Source organism: Bacillus rossius, chromosome 8 (genome assembly GCF_032445375.1).
Source record: "Bacillus rossius redtenbacheri isolate Brsri chromosome 8, Brsri_v3, whole genome shotgun sequence".
Classification (NCBI taxonomy): domain Eukaryota; kingdom Metazoa; phylum Arthropoda; class Insecta; order Phasmatodea; family Bacillidae; genus Bacillus; species Bacillus rossius.
The window spans coordinates 68,004,191-68,023,743 of NC_086336.1; the positions used below are offsets into that span (position 1 = coordinate 68,004,191).

At 43.7% G+C, this 19,553-nt stretch overlaps 1 protein-coding gene across 2 annotated transcripts in view; it reads left to right on the forward strand.

Annotated features, from left to right (window-relative positions):
- Window positions 1–19,553, forward strand: part of LOC134535192 (actin-associated protein FAM107A) — a 115,564-nt gene that overhangs the window by 16,831 nt on the left and 79,180 nt on the right. The gene's annotated exons all lie outside the window — the stretch shown is intronic.

The window sequence follows — 19,553 nt, forward strand, 5'->3', positions numbered from 1 at the left end:
AATTACGGTTACATTCAGAGATTGCCAGCTACTGCCGGCGTAATACGTGGAGAGCTCCATCGTCTCTTGGCTTACTAATATTACTGCAAATCAGTCACTTAAAAAAATATGTATTTTTTTGACGTGATAACGTTTTATATATCTATGAACTCCGGCTGCACGCACGAAAAATGGTCACGTTCCGCCTGAGCCGAGCGTGCAAGAACCGGCCAACCACCGTGCGAGAAAAAATTCTATAATATCAAACAGGTCAAGGCGAGATTTATTAACTTATTGTTCGTGATTATATTTTAAAAAATTATTTAAATTAAATTTGCAAAAACTGTAAATAATATTTGAAAATTAAAAAGTATGCAATTTTTCATCAATGTGTGGCGGCTTTTTGGAATTTAGGATAAAGGTAGAGTACTGATGTTAAAGGCTGGTTGGTTAGCACAGCTACTTTAATATCCAATACGTAATAACGCATTCTTAATGCAGCTGATCGGACTTTTACTTTCAAGAAGCCGCTAATCTTCAGTATTACCACCGGCATGATAAACACGGTTCATTATTGTTATACGCGGCGAACTTGTAGTCATATCAAGGAGCATAGAAGAAAACAGATTTCACTCCCAAGTTTAACGTAATTCCCCCCCCCCCCCCCCCCTTCTCAAATCAATCTTCCCCTGAATCGTCCACAAACTTCCGTGACTTTACCAACCATACAGCATAAAATCAACATAAATTTAGTTTTGTCCTTAATATATCAGGATCCAGGTTGCTGCAGAATTCCTCGGGTTCAGGTTCTTGGGCACTTTGTTTAAAATATTTATCCTTTTTAATAAAATCTCGTCTGATTGTAATTTCCATGTTTGATGTTCATGACAAAAAAAATAGGATTAAACAATTAAAATTGGAATCCTCAACACTAAAATGTTGTACGAGCCAATATAATCATATGTATAAAGTGAAAAAAAAAAATTGTTTACAAGTCACATTATTAAAAAAATATATATTTATAAAGTAGCTTTGCATGTGATGGTACGACGTAATAGTTCTAAGTAAATAAGCACACCGCAGGTCGTATGTAGTAGTGACAGCCCCTAGGTCAGATGACAGACTACGGAGATTTGCGCATGTTATCTCGTTGTGATTGTTAATTTCGAGAAAGTTTTAGACGCAACGGTAAAATGTTACTATGCGAGATTCTCCAAAATATTTTATGTTGCCTCAAAATTGTTTCAACTATTATTCGCTGATAAGTCAAAGGAAGTGTTATTCTATCAATTAAATGTTTTTTTAAATTTAAAAAAATACTCTTTATTGGACTACATAACATAGAGCCTAACAGACGCAGCTGAAATGCTTGGCGGTACATCGGTCATGCTCTCACGCCGCCATGCCAGGTTCTACCCAGTGCCAGCCTGCAGGCGACACGTGGTCAGCGGAATGCACAGACGGCGAACGTAAGAAAGAACGAAAGACGAGATCAGCAGAAAGGAGGAGGACTCGCGGGTATAAAAAGAAGGAAAAGATCAGCCCAGCCCAGCGGGTGGGCCCCGGACTAGACATAAAAATGCTATGTAATGTCTCTTGCGCACGCGTGTGTGTGTGTGTGTGTGGGGGGGGGGGGGGATGGTGATGTGTGCGTGTGTGTTTGGTCTTGAGACAACTGCGCTCTGTCATGTAACGCCATCCTCTTCATGCGGCTGTGAAAGTCAATTTCTCGTCCTGCACAAGCACAAACTCCTCTGACAAACACACCATTGTAGTGGACCATTTTCTACTCTCGGCCTGTTCCACAAAGCCTGCAAGCTTCAAAGAAGGGCGATAAGAATATTTCGGCAAAAAAAAAGCCATTTTGTGGTTCATCTAAACTAGTCCCTCGAGTGCTCTGTAGACTTTGTATCTAGTATAAGTTTTTGAAAAGTTCGTGGTTTTTTATTTTTTTTTGTTATTTGTGTGCTTCATATATAATGGAGTTGGGGGGGGGGGGGGGGCAACATAATCAGGGGAACCTGTTGAGTTTCAAAATGTTTTAAATGCACGAGTTTACGTTAGGAGTAGAGATTGCTAATATAAACCACTGGAAAACCTACAATGTACGCAGAGGTAATATTTACAGTTATGGCCACTGTAACGTTTACGGTGTTCCGATTTTTTTCTTAATTGCCGCCTCGTCAGGTGTGTGTGTGTGTTAGTGAGGCGGGATGATAAGCGCGACGCTCGCTGGTGCTTCTAGTGCGGTGTCTCCTCTGGACTGGCGCGCAGTCTTCTCGTCGTCACAGGACAACTGTGAAATTTGAGCGGTGACCGTAACATTATATGGCCGAGAAATGATGATATATGTGTAATGCAAGTCCCTTAAGTGCTTTCAAGAATCTGTACTGGTTGTTTTACGCCTAAAAATTACTCTGAAAACATGCGTTTTAGCCATTTTAACTCTTCTAAAACTTCAGTTTAAAAAAATAATCCGAAATCAAAAGTACTTATCGGCCCTCAGCGAACTCTTAAATGCTTTTCGTAAGCAGACTCCACTCGGATACCTTGAGTAGTGATCAAATCGCGTTGTTTTTCCTGAAGCTCTGCACACCGTATGTGTGTCCGGGTAGGCGGGGCCCGGATTTGTACACTAAGCACTGCTCCCGGGCCCTCAGTCGCTGCCTCGACGACCCCAGGGTGGCGTTGAGGGCATGCTGCTATCGCAGCCGAGCTGCAAGTAACCAATGTTTAATGAGAACAAGTGGTACAAATTAATTTGGAACGGCGCATGACCATCTTTACCTTATTTTAGGGGGGGGGGGGAAGCTGCAAATATGTATTTGTCTCATTTTCTGCCGGGCTTGTCGGTGTTGAAAACACTGCATGTCTACGTGACCAATATTTTTCCTCGTCCCATGAACGTCGACGTCATCACAGCCAGGGACTTGAAGTTGCGCCAGGGGGCGTAACGAACGTTTGTTCGGTGGTGACGGGGCGGGATTGTTATCTGGAGCTGCGTATTAAACACCTTCATTGTCTGTCGCAAACATACGCCCCCTCTGAGCTTACGTAACTGACTTGAGATGGTGCCGCGGCTGCGAATCCGCTTGGCCAGACGGTGAGAACTGCGCAGATGTCTGACATATCCCGGACACTGAATTAAATATCTACTTCATGTTAATCGAAAATTAATACACCAGTAAACTACTACCAACTAACGAATAAATAAACACACAGTAAATTCACTAAGCTTCCCCCTTTTGCTTGCAGGCTTGTGCCACGACCGAAACCTCAATCTATACTATAATAGAACTGCAGAATCGTGGTGACTGGACATGGAAAATATTTGGCAGAAACAGATTGCGGGTGATGTAGGGAGTGTTAACAGAATACAATAAGACCTTTAAAAAAAAAAAAAAAAAAAACTTTATCTGTTTGAACACGGTAATCTCCAAAACTACTGGACAAAAAATTTCATGGGTTTAAAATGACTTATTTTCACCGGATTTTGATTGTTGGAATTTATAAAATGTAACCAAGTATAATTCATCAGAAATATAATATACAAATTTCTTAGGATAAATTAGAAAGTCATCGTCGAAATTTTAAGTTCCAGGTTCCCTCCCTTTTCTAGGGCACTCCGGTAAGGCCCATCTAAACAATATTAAGGCCCATCTAAACAACATTGAGGCCCATCTAAACACTATTAAGGCCCATCTAAACACTATTAAGGCCCATCTAAACACTATTAAGGCCCATCTAAACACTATTAAGGCCCATCTAAACAACATCAAGGCCCTTCTAAACAACAATAAGGCCCCGCCTAAGCAAGTAGCCCATGGCCACGCAGGTTGTGGCCTGGGGCGGGCGGGAACAATGGCTGTCACGGCCTGCGAGGTGGCGAGTGTGCGCCGAGGGGAGCAAGGTTAGGCGTCAGCTGGAGCCACGGAGAGGAAAGTTCTTTGTCCGCCCAGAGAGGCCGTGCGTGAAGGCTGGTGCTGTCTTGCTTAAGAGGTGGTGTCCGCCAGAGAGCGCTATCAGGCGTGGCAGGAGGTCGCACTGTAGGGAGCATCGAACCAGTATTTCTACCAGCTGGACGCTAAACATAACCTTGGAAATACAAAAAAATTTCGACTTCCATATTCAAGACATTTATTTGCAATTTTTTAATACCCTCAAATTGCTATTACTTTTAAAAATGATAAACTGCATTTTTATCACGTGTTGCACGTGTTGAATCTTGGCAAAATGAAGATATCATGGGGCGATGAATGTAATCGGCGTGCTTGCTGCAAGGAATCTAATTTTTTTTATGAAAGTTGCGTGAATTTGATATCTTCATGTGTGTTATTCTAAGAGATCGGAAGACTGAACGAAAGTGATAGGATTTTATTTAATCCCCCATCGTTATATGAGCTAAATAAATTTCCGGGTTGCTACTCTACATGCTAACGGAAAAAAAAATCTCTAGTTTTCTCATACATATTTTATACACATTTTGACTATTGTACATCTATGTAGAAGGAAAGTATGCAGACATATCGATTATGAATAACACGCATCATTTATGACATGCGACCCGGTTATGGTAAATTTGAAAGCGTGACAAAACCGCAATCATGGTTGTTCGAGTTCGCGATCGTGCAGCACAATTACGAGGGGGGGGGGGGAAAGCTAAGATTAGATAGAATTGAGTGTCGAGACTGGACTTGTACTTCCTTACTCTTTGAGGAGAGGTACGTCCGTTTGAGTTGGTAGAAGTGTCTGGGCTCCTCGCAGCAAGTCGGGCAGTCACGTGACGGCAGCAGTTTCCCGCCGGATCACGTGGCGTGTAGTTGCGTGCCGAAGGCTAGGTCGTGTTTATTATATTGTACGAACGAGCCATTTTCTGGATTAAATATTTAAAAAAAAATGTTGTTGCTGGGTGAGTGTCAAGGTCACTGCACACGATCAGTCCCAACTGATCAGTTGGAACTGCCGTGTGTGAGTAAAGGAACTGATGGACTTCCCCATCAAATCGGACCGTTGTATGGAGAGCCCCCGGTCCGAACTGCCGTGTTTGGGAACAAGCGTCTCGCCAGTCCAAAACTCAGTCCATCGGCTGAGTGCGTAGTGGCAGACATCTTTGTTTGTACTCTTCGGTCGCTTTGATATTTTGTTTTTCCTTTTTCCCAACTGCGTAAAAGTGCAACATCCACAGTTTCTTGCGCGCTGCACGACGAGGCGGTACAGCCAGCACAACAGCACCGCGGTGTCGCCGTGAAAGTCCGGCGCTGGACGCCGAGGCCCGGCCGCGGGATTACACGCCCCGTCGCGACGCCCGCCGCCGCCGCCGGCTTTCTCCGCCCCCGCCCGCCCCCGCGACACCTCCCTGCCACGCCTGCCCGGCGCGCAGTTGGAGACTGCCCCCTTCTGCCGGAGTGTGGGGCCTGTTCCGCGGAAACCGCTCAAGAGCACGCCGAGTTCTGTTTCCTTATTTAGTTTATAAACTATTTCTTAGGCGAGTGAAAACTGGCCAAAAAACGTGTGTCTTCAGAATAATTCTTAGGCACGAATCACTCTGTACAGGTTCCTTGAAAGTACTCGAGTGACTACTTGGATCACATCATCATCATCAGTTCGCAGACATATAAATTATGTAGTTGGTTTTCACCCAATGTCGTGGTTGCCCAATGCACGACTTGAAGACCGCGCGCCAGTTCACAAACATCTGTCCCCTTCGAGGCATCCGGGATCGGCTTGGCTTCGAGCGGAGGTTAAAGAGAAGGCGGCGGCGTGAAATCTTGTAGGATGTGTGAAACATGATAGCGGATGTGCTGGATTTTTTGAAAGTATGGGGGCAGGATTAGCGCGGGTCAGGAGGTGCTGGGATCAGCGTCAGGCCAGGGGGAAGAGCGGCGGGACAGCTCCTGGGCTGGAAGTCTTCGCCGCGGATGGCCGACACTCCTCAACCCAGCAGTCAAGAAGGCTTGACCCCGTCGGCAACCTTGGCGAACAGGCTCTTTGGTTCCTGTCGTCGATCCCAGATGAAGCATGTGTCCAAGTTTCTCGTCATCTTTGTTGACGACCTGCCTTTCCCCTCCCACCCATCACATTCATCCCCGTTTCCCAACTGCTTTTCAACAACATTCATCCCGTGGCTGCCAGTTCATCTTGCTCACAGACCTGGCCGGGCCATTTCTTTTCCGTGTCGTGTCACGCTATCTCCAGTGCTGTACCATCGACGCCTCGTTTTGTCACCTCGCCTGTACCAATGTTAATCGTTTCCCTATTCTCCCCTAAGTCATTTAGAAAGCCTTCGAGCCACCCGCGTAGCTGCTCCTGGTTGCCCAAGAGTGTCCGGTCGTGTTCGTCTAGCAGCACCTCCCGACAGGTGTCGCTAGCCTCGCTACTGAGTGGCGCGTGCCTCCCCCTCCTGTGCCTCCTTCACCACGGTCGAGCTGGGAAGATACGGGTCAATTTGTAGACGGTTCGTTTTGTTTTACAATTTTAGTGCCGTGGTGCATTATGCAATTGTTTCGAAAAAATTAAAATATCCAAAATTTTCAGATACAACCACAGTTTTGATGACTTTTTAAGACGTCGGTGTCTATAGAAATATATTATGTATTACAAACGAATGCATGTACATGATGTGCAGATGCACGCTGACTAGGCGGGCTTTGTTCGTGAAATATGACTGAAGAAAAAAAATCATGTATTTGAATGAATTTCAAGGTTCGGTCTCATACTCCATGTTATTTCGTCATTACTTCTTTTTGGGGATATATATTTTTTTTATATTTTACTCGATACTTCTTCCTTTCCATTTATTCTTCAGCAAATATTTTCAATATGTATTACACAAAATGAATAAGTGTACCTATCGTCGTGAGAATAAAAAATCAGTCATGGGGTCTGTCGACAGAAGTGAAAACTTAAATTTTTGTTTTTAAATGTATAATATGAGATCATTTCTACGTGAAATGTACGCAAGAAAATGATTTTGGTATTATGTATATCCACCAACATGTCGGTGACGCGAACCCATAAGTTTTGTCCCTACCGATAATAACTTTAAAACTAGAAGAAATTAAATTTTTTCATTGAAAGAATAAAAAAAATATTAACTTAAATCTACAAATAATCTACATTATATCTAATAAATCAATAACCTGACATTTGAAAAAAAATCACATCGTAAATAAATAAACAAAAGAAAAAACATAACCTCAACTTAACTACCTACTAAAAAATAGCCAATACTCGTAATATGTACCACACAATAATGTTAAAATTTCTTTGGAAAATAAAGATAAAATTAAAAACGTGTATCTTTAAAAATAGAATAAATTAAGTTTCATCCTTGAAATATAAAAAAAAATTAACACGTCACGTGACCATGTCGATGACGACTTACTTGGATTTACTCCCTAACCAAACCTTCCTATAGAAGTTTTAACTTCAAAAAAGGCGTTTGAGACCGAGCTTCAAATTGCTTGTTTTATTTTGTTTTTGTTTGAATGCTGTCAGGCCACTGGCGCGAAATGACTCAGTCATGCTGTGGCTGAGACAGGTTGCAGTTTGTTCGGTTGGCACCAAGTGACCGCACCAAGGATCTTCAATCCTCTCATCGCCAAGTTACAATCCTGGGACAAAACTTGCAGCTGCCGAGACTGGGACATATTTTTTGAAGTAGTTTTGGGCTCGACCGCCAGGTAGCAGCTTTCATAATGTATTAGGTACTAACATAGCTATATTGATCGTGAGAAGTATTGCATAAGCTAATATCAGGCAATCAAACCAGTGAGAATTATTTCACTTTAGTTTGGTTGCCACATTTTTTTTTTTGTGATCGGGTATACCATAAATTTGGCATATCCTTCTAATTGGTATAGAACATGTTTTTTTTATCACAAAACATCGTTGTTTCTCGAACTGTTTAAATATCTTTTACCAAGCAATTAGTCGTCAAGTAGTTAAACTAACAGATATTTTTTTTGTGCTAGTAGTTATGGGCCCACCCAACAGATAGCGTCTCATGTTTCATTTCCAGTTTTAAGAGTCTCACCTCTACGCTCCCTCCTTGCTCTATGATTACAATGGCGCACCTCTACACTCAATCCTTGCTCTATTGTTACAATGGTGCACCTCTATACTCACTCCTTGCTCTATGGTTACAATGACGCACCTCTTTACTCACTCCTTGCTCTATAGTTACAATGGCGTACCTCTACACTCACTCCTGGCTCTATGGTTACAATAGCGCACCTCTACACTCACTCCTTGCTCTATGGTTACAATAGCGCACCTCTACACTCACTCCTTGCTCTATGGTTACAATGGCGCACCTCTATACTCACTCCTTGCTCTATGGTTACAAATGCTCCGGCACCGACCTGCGACCCTAGCAATTGCACAGGAAGGCGGTGGCATTTCCCTCTCGATGGCCTCTTCCGCACAGTTATGTTCCTTTATGTATCAGCTCCTGCTTTCTCTGCGTATCGCCCTGTCGCTTTCTCTCCCGGGTCACTGTTGCCTCTTTACAATCCAGACCGGTCGGGGAACATTTAAATATTAATTCCCGAGGTTTCCTCCAGATAACAACTGCGCCGGGGGAATGCCTCAAGTTTTCACTTCGCTTGCTCATAACACCGCGGGGCCAGTGACTTCAGGCTGGACTTGATGCTACTATCACTATGTCTTCTCAACACTTACTCAGTTGTCCGTTGGCCCTGTCCTCGTCTTGAATCTCTGGCATGTGATTGGTCGGTTCGGCGGCTGTCTTAGCTTCTCCTGGGCACAATTGAAGAGGACGTGGGGTTTAACTGGTCTTTTAAATGAACGCCCCTAAAGTTTCTGCTTAAAATTTCAAATATTTTTATTTCCTTAAAGCTTAAAATATTTTATTGTTTTATAAATGACGTATGGCGTAAAGTTTTGTGTATTACGCCATATGGGGCGGCATCATGGGCCCTAAACATGGACGTTGTGAACGTATATGCCTACCTGGGGAGTGTTACATAAAACATGACGTTGAAGATGCCCGGAAGATTCCCGAAGCATCCTACAGGCTTTGGATGGAACATTAATCAAACATTTATCAGAACAGGCGTGCTGTTAAGAGAATCTGGCCGGTATAATGAACATGTATCTTACATAACACACTTTAAATATGCTTTCTCTGAGATCAATTTATTTAATACCATTCAAATATTACTACCTACACCAATATTTGTTAATTAGTGTTCTCTGTTCTTTACATCCCAAGTCGAGTTTTATGCTGCTGAGTGACTCTTTGTATGAATAAAATGTTTTTTGTTTGATTGTGTGTTTAGTTGGACAGCTGGCTGACTTCTTATAATGTATATTTTTGCGTGTATTCTGCTTGTATTAATGAAAACCCTTTAGTGTTGGATAAAAGATTCGTAGTTGTTCGTGTTTTCACTTGCAAGACTCGTGTTTACCATGGGGTAGCCCACTGTATCATTGGATGGTCTTTATTTCATTATCTCTTTCTCCCCCCCCCCCCTTTTTCCCCTTTTCCATCCCACTGCCTCGTCATTTTCTTCTCTTCCTCTCTTTCCAATCTCTCTTCCTCTTTCCAACGTCTCTTCCTCTTTATCCAAACTCTCTTCCTAACCTTTCTTCCTCTCTCCCTCCTCTTTCACCTCTCTCCTATCTCACTCCTTCACACCGCCCATGCTATACTTCCAACGATCATATTTTATTCATTACAACTCTTTCCTTTTTTTTTGATGTGGGTGTGTCACTTTTTGTACGCCCTCAGTTTTCTCCTTTCAAGTCTTCCCGAGTGTATCTCTGCCGTCTGGCTGACTAGTGTGTGTGTGTGTACGCTGCCATTCAAGATCCAGACAAGCTATTACAAGCTGCGTCACCGCGCCAACGCATGTCAGTTGTTATGGCGGAAGGAATAAAATGCAATCCCTCTCGAGGTTTTTCTTCCCCCTCCTCCTTGCTCAGAGTGGACGCTCAACTGCTCCGGAGACAGCTGACTGCGAGCCGGCGTGGCTCGCTCTTCCGACCGCGTAATGGCGGCCGCTAATTGGACGCAGCGCTATTGCGTCATCTCCCGTGCAGGCTCGCCTGGCGCTGCTTCCAGCTGACGTCTCTGTTAGTCTCTATTGGTGGCGATAAGCCTTTTCTTACACTCCACTACGCTAACAGATGCTCTAAATCAAACTTGCATATTTAAGAAAGACAATTAAAAAGCATAGGAAAAAAAGGGGATTGTCTGTAAAGTGGGTTTACGGACGATAATTTTACGTGATAACGTCATAAGAGAACATTGATGAAAAATTGCATACTTTTTAATTTTCAAATATTATTTACAGTTTTTGCAAATTTAATTAAAATAATTTGTTTAAATATAATCACGAATTATTAGTTAAAAAGCCCGCCTTAACCTGTTTGATATTATAGAAGATTATCTCGCACGTTGGTTGGCCGGTTCTTGCACGCTAGGCTCAGGTGGAACGTGACAATGGGTCATGCTTTTTCGTGCGTGCAGCCGGCGTTCATCGATTTATAAGACGTTATCACGTCAAAAATATTAGAGAAGGAGAAGCCAGACCTTACTGTATGACCGTGTGGCGGACACACTCACTTTGTATTGCACTTGGGTTCAGCCATTTAGGCATGAACAGTTAATTACAGAATTACGCTTCAGATCCATCACACAAGAACCACGCATTTTTTTTCGGGATAAAAAATATGTCACTCTCCGGCCCATAAACTATTTCCATGCATAAAAAGTTACGACGATCCGTTGCTGCGTGAAAGGACAAACCAACATACACATGTTCGCATTTATGATATTAGCAGGGATATGTAGAGTCTCGCATGGATTAATTAAAATTATTTTCTCCATGGCTGGTACAAAGTGGCACATGGTTATCATCAGGCGTTGATGTACGGAAAAGCCGTGAAACTATTGACTCCTCTCGGGCTAATGGTTCGTATAGACAATCCAAAAAGAAATGCCGGTGATTCGAGGAGCGCAGAGAGGCAGTCTACTCTTCCTTGATAATGCACATAACTCACGTCGCAGCCTGCGTGATGAAAACACGTCGTAAACACTCCCGGTACAGTCACTTTCTCTCCATAAAAACATATCGAGAGGTGGAAGGTGAGAACAGTTCTAGTATTCACTGGCGCGTGGTTTATTAGATGCTAGTACTTGGGCGACCGAGCTTCGCTAGGCGTATTATTATTATTATTTGTAAAATCGTGTTTTTTTTTCAATGAAGTCACCTATTTAGATAAACTTGAAAAGCAAAACGTGAACTGAATAAAATTTGCATCCAAATCGTTTGAGCCGTTTCCGAGATACGAGAGATGTAGGTGTTTTTTTTTTTTTTTTTTAAATATTTATGTGCGTATTTATTTATACAAGCAATTTAGAGTTTTTTTATGGAGTGATCGGAATAGGTAGAATTTATCTATTAGAGTTTACTCTACCTATTCCAATCACTTGATATATTAGATATATAGACAATATACGTTATATAAATGAATATTTGGCAATTCTCACTATACTCATACCGATCTACATAAGAAGTCTATTAAACGCGATAGAAAGTGCGTGACTGTAAAATATATTGCAATTGATTTTTTTTTTTTTTTTTTTTTTAAGGTTCGTACGTAGACAGTAGATATCAAGTCTCGCATAGTAGAGTATTAATGAAAATAACAAGCGCCTCCAGACATTTTTTTTTGCCAGGATGCTCTATACAAATTCAGAACGCTGAAAGTTTCTTTTTTTCGTTATGAAAACAGTTATTTACCTAATGTACATACTATAGTAGGTATACATGCTAATTCCATTTTCTTCTGTTAGTATAGAAGCGATCAGGTGGTAACACATTACCGTAAAAAAAAAACATTTTTAACAATCAATATTAATTAATAATTTATGTATTTTTTTACTATTATTTAATTCGTGCATTTGATTCCGTCAGTTATTATTTGGTTATGAGTGTTATCGCTCTGTGAACTAGCTAGCTATAGTAGTGCTATCTATGGTGTGGATTGGAATCACGGGGCGACTGAAATGCTGCCCCTTGGAAGGGCAGCCCTTCAGGATTTTTCTGGCAATGGTTTGTTTGTACAGCGACTGGAAGGGCAGCCCTTCCAGTATTTTAAAATGTCTATTTTCGTAATTTTATAATTCTGAATTGTTGCCCCTGGGAAGGGCAGCCCTTCAGGATTTTTCTGACACTGGTTAGTTTGTAAAGTGACCTAACCAAACCTAACCAAACCTAACCTAACCTAACCTAACCTAACCTAACCTAACCTAACCTAACCTAACCTAACCTAAACTAACCACTGTCAGAAAATTCCTGAAGGGCTGCCCATCCAAGGGGCAACAATTCAGCTCCCCCGGAAACACTAGTTGGGCGCGTGGCGGGCTGGGAGCAACATGGAGAGTGCGCACGTACTGCCGGTCCCTGCAGATCACGTGACGCAACAAGGCGTCTGGCAGGTGGTCGGCGCTCAACCTGCCTGCCTGCGGCTTCCTACTGCTCCAGCACTTGTGGGAGGGCCCCATAGCGAACGGATCAGGCCTATGGTAATGGACGGACCGAGAAACGCGCCGCTGTGTTAGGGTGCACCCGGGCTTAAAAAAGAGCTGTAAACCGTTCGACTAGGTGTGATACGTTCCCCTAGTCCAGTGGTTGGGGGAGGTACCGAGGCAACCCCGAGGCCCTCCAGTATACGCACCGTGGTTGTCATGTCTAGCCAGGGCTTCCTGCGATCGCCGCCGGATGAGTTCAGGCAATGGCGGGCCTTAGTCGGCTGTAAATGTTCCGGGCCGAGGTACGGCAGGTCGGAGGGTAGTCCGAGGAGACGAGGACATCCAGTGGAGTGACTCTGAAGAGTGGCGGTCGGTTAGCAGCTGGCGAACAGTCTGCCGAATCAACGCCAAATTGGTAGTAGTACGGGAAGAATCCACGAGAGATTGAACGGTGTCCCACTGAGGTTCCCTCCAAGGCCCTGGATTCTGATTGGGTAGGACTCGTACTTGGCGGTGGTGCTCCGATCGCTTGGCGCAGACTCCCAGACTCCAAGGGTTCCCTAGCCCGATGCGGAGTCGACGTGGTGAGCGTCGACTCAGCTCCGGCACTAGCCTTGACAGCTGGCAGAGGTCTGATAGAACCTCCACCGGACCACGGGTTCACTGGGTGCTTTGAGGGTTCCCAGGAGTAGGCGCCAGCAGTGCTGATAAGGTCCAAGGGCCAAGGACACAGCCGAATGTCTGGTTAGCCGAGTGAGGCAGGGGCCTACGGTGGTGACGATGCTGGGTTGCCCCAACCCCTGGTCATAGCTGAAGCTGTAACGTCTTCCTGATCAAAAGGGGGGAGTAATCCCTTGGCAGTTCTGTCTTAATTTGACTTGTTCTGGAATGATTGATCGATCTGTAGGCCGACTCTCAATCTACCCTTCAGGGCGCATATTTAGAACAGGTGGAGGGTTGGAACACAGGTCTCCTGTGGCCAGGGGTGTGTGTGTGTCGGTGCTACCCTCGTCATGTGCGTCCATCTCATGAACCCGGTGCAGATCTACCTGGATAGGATAGCGATTGATTTCCTCTTATTTTTTGCCTATAGTTTACCACACGTGAAACAATTATTTAAAAAAAAACTGTTGCTTCACCATTGTCAAAAGAAACGCAAGCACAAATAGAGCTTTTCAACAGATTTTATTCCACAACAATTTTCGTGTCGTTTAATATTTAATTTTTTTTCTTCTTCGTTAAGGCAACTCCGTACATTATAAGATTCACAAAGACCATAACATACTGTCATTTGATAGAACATCTTAACATTAGTATTCATCGCCCAAAAAATAAATTCAATTATAAACTTCATTGCCATCACGGGGGAAATAAGGTGTTTGTAGCAGCCAGTCAGTATGAACTTCCGGCATTACCAATCCTTAATCTATGCTTTAAGTAGACAAATTTTGAAAATTAAAACTATGGAAAATAGTTTTGCTCTTGAAAGTGTTGAAACCAAGATCGCCACTTTTAGATTTTGTGTATCTCCCCTATAATTTAACTTGGATACACTTACGCGAGCATGTGTACGTGTGTTTGATTAATTAAACGCTGTTCGAAGACAGGCAAGATAGTGCCAAAGGTTCGCGTGTAAGCTGAACTACAAGTTGTTGTCGTTCAGCGACCGGTGATTGTGGTTGTGTGACGTCGCTGTGACGTGACGTGACGTCAAGACGGCCGCAGTGGTGCCAACAGCTGGTCTTCGCGCCGGAAGCAGACCTCGTCACGTGGGTGGACACTTCCGTCGGCCCTGGTGGCCTCGTTCACCTCGCGAGTCTGCGCTTGTCACTGCACGGGTCTTCAGTGCACTGGGTTGTAGCCGTGTCCTTGGCGAATAATCCACCGAAGTTTTCGGTCGACATTTCAGTCGCCATCATCAGGGAGCAGTTACCTACTGTAGGTAGGTAGTAGGTAACTGCTCCCTGATGGCGACTGAAATGTCGACCGAAAACGTCGGTGAATTATTCGCCAAGGACACGGCTACATACCCAGAAGCCAAGCTACTTCATACAATGGCCGTGAAAGCCTGCGAACATTCTTCAATGCACAGTTGTCCAGTTGACTTATTTGTACATTATGGCTTTAGACACTGATTTTCCTATAACGTGAGACGTGGTAAATGGTGCACGCATCTTGTATTGGTAACACTGCAGATTAGCTGCTTCCTGTACGTTACGTGAAATATTGGTTAGATAAGGTCAGATCAGCTGCATTATTTATACCTTTTTATTGCGTAACTAATACGGAATACGTATTATTAACGTAGCTGACCATTCTCTTAAGCTATAAGCCATTTTATTATTTGTTTTATTATGACACGCTACTCTGCAATATCTGTGTCAAGTACGTGAAAGTATTTTATCAATGGTAAGATAATTTCTTCCAACTAGGTATAATTGTAAAAGACGAAGTTACTGTCATCACACGCCTACCGTCACAAGGCTTCCTGGCTTCTTTTCCCGGCTTGGTCGAGCCAGACGTGACTGCAGTGGGAAAAGTGTCGGACTCCGAGCTCCCATTACACGCCTCCATCGCATTCCGTGACTAACTCTGTGTGGTTGTGACGATTAACTAAATCCATTCTCCCCCAACTTGACATTCAAATAATCTTCATTTCATTTCAAGAGTCATTTGTTGTTTACCTCAAACTGAACGAGACATATTAAAAATTGTTTTAAAATTAATTAAAAGAAAATACTTTTTGGTTTGTTCTAATTCTTTTTTCCCTAAACAAATAAAAAGGGTTTCTCTGAAACCTTTTATTTCAGTAGTAAATTCGTATAAATCACTGGTTTAAGTAGATAGATTCCTAAGATATAAAATTGTATGAAAGGGGGAAGAAAAATTAAGTTTCACTTCTAAACTTTTAATAGTCAGTTTTCTTTATTAGTTCCTCTAAATGTTCGCAGTAGCAGCACCATGAAGGTACCATGTCGGCTTTAGAGGCAGAGAAGTTGCACCGACGTGACGGTTCGCTCTTGCATTGCAGCAGGCATCTTCAGGGCTCGACCTCTGAAGCCGAGATAGCGCATCAGCTGTGCGGCGACGGCAGGTCTTCCGGGGGGTCCAGTTTCCTCGCGACCCGACTGTCCGGTCGCCCTCGACCGCCAATATCCCGCGCTCGCTCGCATCATCGATAATCGATCACTCGACATCTCGTTACACGCCGGGCCTGTCCTGCCCGTCGGGTTTATTTTATTTGGCCGTAACGTCTCTCGGACGTCCGCCGGAGACGATGGAACGTGACGGTGAGGTCCGGCACTGCAGTGAGGTCCGTTCCGCAGCGGCGCGGAAACGTAAAAAAAAAAAAAAAAAAAAGGAACACGTAAAAACTGGAACGGAACACGGGACGTGCAAAATATTTTTACTTCTCGCCATCCGTCTGCCGCTTCCAGTGCACTGATACGTTACAAATTGCAACCAATGAGATTTAAGTTCACGATTTCGAAAAAAAAAAAAAAAAAAAATCATTAAGATTTGGAAAAAACAAGTTCGAGATGGTTATTCTAGTTTATTTAATACTATTTACGCTACTAATGAATTACAACGCTTAAGATGTCTGTCCACAAATGAATCACTCTCATTTAGCCCACAGTTACACTCTCCACTGGAGCTCGACTCGATAGTCTCTCCCTACTCTCGTCTCTTAGTGTTCCAACTCACTGCCTCTCACTACTCGCTCCTCTATTGCTCACAACACGGTCCCCATGCACTTGTCTCCGCACGCTCGTCGTCCGCCATCGCTCGCCAAGTGGTCGGCCGGCGTCGCCGCTTTCGAACCCCTCGGCCACCTTCTGGAATGGTCTCGCACTCCTTCGAAGTGTCGCGTCATCGGGGTCGACTTGACGCCCGAAACTCCCAGAACAATGGCGTCCTATTCACGTCACTCCACGCAGGCGGGGCTATGGTAATGTGCCGTACTCTCTAGAGGCGTAGATGAATGAGGAAGGGGGGGGGGCGAGGCACCGTTGTAACGGTAACGGCGAATGCGCGGACAGACCTGCCTCGTTGCCTCGCATCAACTGTCCTCGTAACATTTATTTAATTAAAAAAAACTTTTGAGACACGAGAACAGAACACATTCAGGATATAGTTCAGGATTTATGTATGTGATAAGAACAAAATCTCAGAGAAATGTTGAACACTAAATATTCTCGTACTTGAAATAATTTTTAACACGTAAACAAGCATGACTACCACCGTGGCCAAATAATGGGCTTTTGTTGGTCGCGTGGAGTAACGTAAACGGACGAGCTGGACGTTGCTGAGTTGATTCGTGGCGGACACTTAACCTGAAGGTATCTGGATGGAATACGTTTCTGAGTGTGTTACCACTAGGTCGCCTCGGTCCAGCCAGTGCAGGAGCTACGGAGCGAGGCACAGGACTCGAGTGCCTTCACGACCAACGACCACGCATCTGTGGCCAGCCTGATTCTCTCCGAGGTCTTCCGCACTGTCCCCACAGCAACACCCTGTTCCATTGTTAGCTTGTTGCGATGCTTGTGCGCAGAGACGTATCGCGTTATTGTTGCGCCGGAAGGCTGAATTCCGCCCGTGATGGTGTCTCTGAGATTAATGTTAGACACTTCATTTTCTGAGTGGTTCTCAGACTTCTAAGGCCGGCTTGCACAGTCGTGACTTGAGACGAAGTGGAGTATTCTTCCATTTGATTAACCTGCCAAGTTTTTTCTCGGACTTGACTCACCTGACTCTGCAAGCGGCCCTAAGTTTGTTGCTGTGCAAACGGTATTTTTCACGACTTTGAATAATCCGTGAATGTATTGTGACCATGGCAGTCTTAGAAAATAACGTAAGACAAAAGTTAGTATTTGTTAGTGTTTGAATGGAAATGTTACACGTTTTGACCAGTGGGAAATTATGGAAATCCGGGAATAATCTTGATGTTACATGTTTTGGCCAGTGAGAAATTATGGAAATCCGGGAATAATTTAGATTATTGTGTTGGTGTGTTTTTCTGGAAACCCTTTTTATTCCCAAGACGTGGATCCGAAGCTCGCTGGTCGGACCTCAGGAAGTCGAAATCGCCGATGACAAGCCTATGTTCGAAGTGCCTGACTCGTGGGATGACGAAGGATAATAAAAACGAAAGAAAAGTATACAGAATAAGATACGAAAAGAGAGATGAAAATAATTATTTTAGGGTCGTTCTACGCTTAGTTTTGGAGGAGGTGGTTAATTCATGTCTTCATAACTCTATAACATATAATTTACTTTAAACGCTGTATTTTGATAGACTCAGAGAAGCGGGCAGCTAATTAGAAAAGTAGTTTTATCATATGGACTTGTTGGGAAGAAGAGAGAAAGCGAGAAATGTCTGGCGGGATCCGTGTAAGAGTGGACTATATATGAAAGCCCACTTCTGCCACCACTATACTAGTTCTATGGACCTGCCAAGTAGTTGGCAACATTGCTCCTCATTTAACGTCCAACGAGCTAGTTGCTTGTTGCTCTATTGTTGGGACGTCAAATTGAAGGGTGGCGTGCAGATATTGCTGTGAATTTACTTAAAGAGTAATTCATGAGTTCGAATTTTTTTTTTTTTTTTTTTACTTTTATGTATTGTTCTAGTCACACAAAAAAATTGGTCGTCTGTAAAGTCGGTTTACGGACGATAGTTTAACCTTTGAATATATATACTGTATAGAAGTCGCGAGTGGATAGGATTTACTCTACGTTTTTCAGAAGCGTATGATGAGCAGCTTGGGAACTTCACCGCTGCAGTGCGCTGCCGTAACGCCCTGTATCGTCTTAGTTGTTATTTACACGTTAGAGCGCAGCACTGTCGCCCGCTGTCATTCCCCGCACCCCTCATCCATCATTCACTGCAGCTCAACGTCGTTCAACGGGAGGGGGAAGGGGTGTTTGAAGAGTTCGACACTTGTGTGCTAGGGACCACCACAAGTCGATGCCCTAGAGATGGTGTCGATTGCGGCGGTGAATTAACCAACTACCTCAAAACCGTATTAGAAATTTTAACCTGGGCTGGCGACTTCTATACAGTATATATATTCAAAGGTTTAACGTGACAACGTCATAACAAAACATTGATGAAATTATTGCATACTTTATGAATAAAATTGAATAATTTTAATTTTAATAATAAAAGAATAAATACTTGAAATTATACTAGTAATCAGATTTTTAAAATGCAAGAATAATTAACCTTTATTGCCGAAATTGTTGTAATAAGCAATGAAAACCACATTAACTTTTCACTTCACTTTACAGACAGTCGAGCGGAAGAGAGATAGATGCGGCGCAAGCGTACAATGAGCGTAACGGGACACTTTTACGTGCGTGCAGCCGGCGTTCATCGATTTATTAGACGTCACGTCAAAAAAAACTGCCATAAGAAAGTTAGAACATATAGTCGACAGTGAAATGATGTACTCTCGCTTGTCTTCGGCCGGGTTTATTCGCTGCCGTGGTCGTCCTGTCTCGGTCGAGCACACCGCTTCCTCGCGCCCACGCCGCCATAGAGGAAGCTGTCAGCGCGTGCTAGGAGGAAGAAGGTGCGGTTTCCCCCTCGCCACTATCTTGGCGTAGAGTTTTCCTGTCGCGTCCTCGTCCTGGTGACAGATAGCGCGGCGGCTGTGGCTGAATACTGCTCGCCACTTCCAAGTCTGTGTTCCGGACGGCCAGGCTGCGAATGAAGCATACAGGCGTGTTATGGAAGATTCATTGTAAACATCACTGCCATGTTGAAAAGTGCATTTGTCCTGGAAACGGTCCGGCTTGTTTGGCTTCCTTTTCGCTAGATCGGTGATGTATGGGAAGCCTAAGATGTACATCAAGTTCTGTCCCTGCCCGAACACGCCCGAATATTCACCTTCGGCCAACCTCGGGTTTGTTTATTTATATTTATCTGTTTATTTTAATGTAGCTATACTAACCTAACTAACCGTCCATAGTGTTTTAAAAGTGTTTTAATGTAGCTAACCTAACCGACCACTTTTAATATTTGAATTCATTTTTCCTGCGCAAAAATAAAACAAAACCCGAGGTTGGC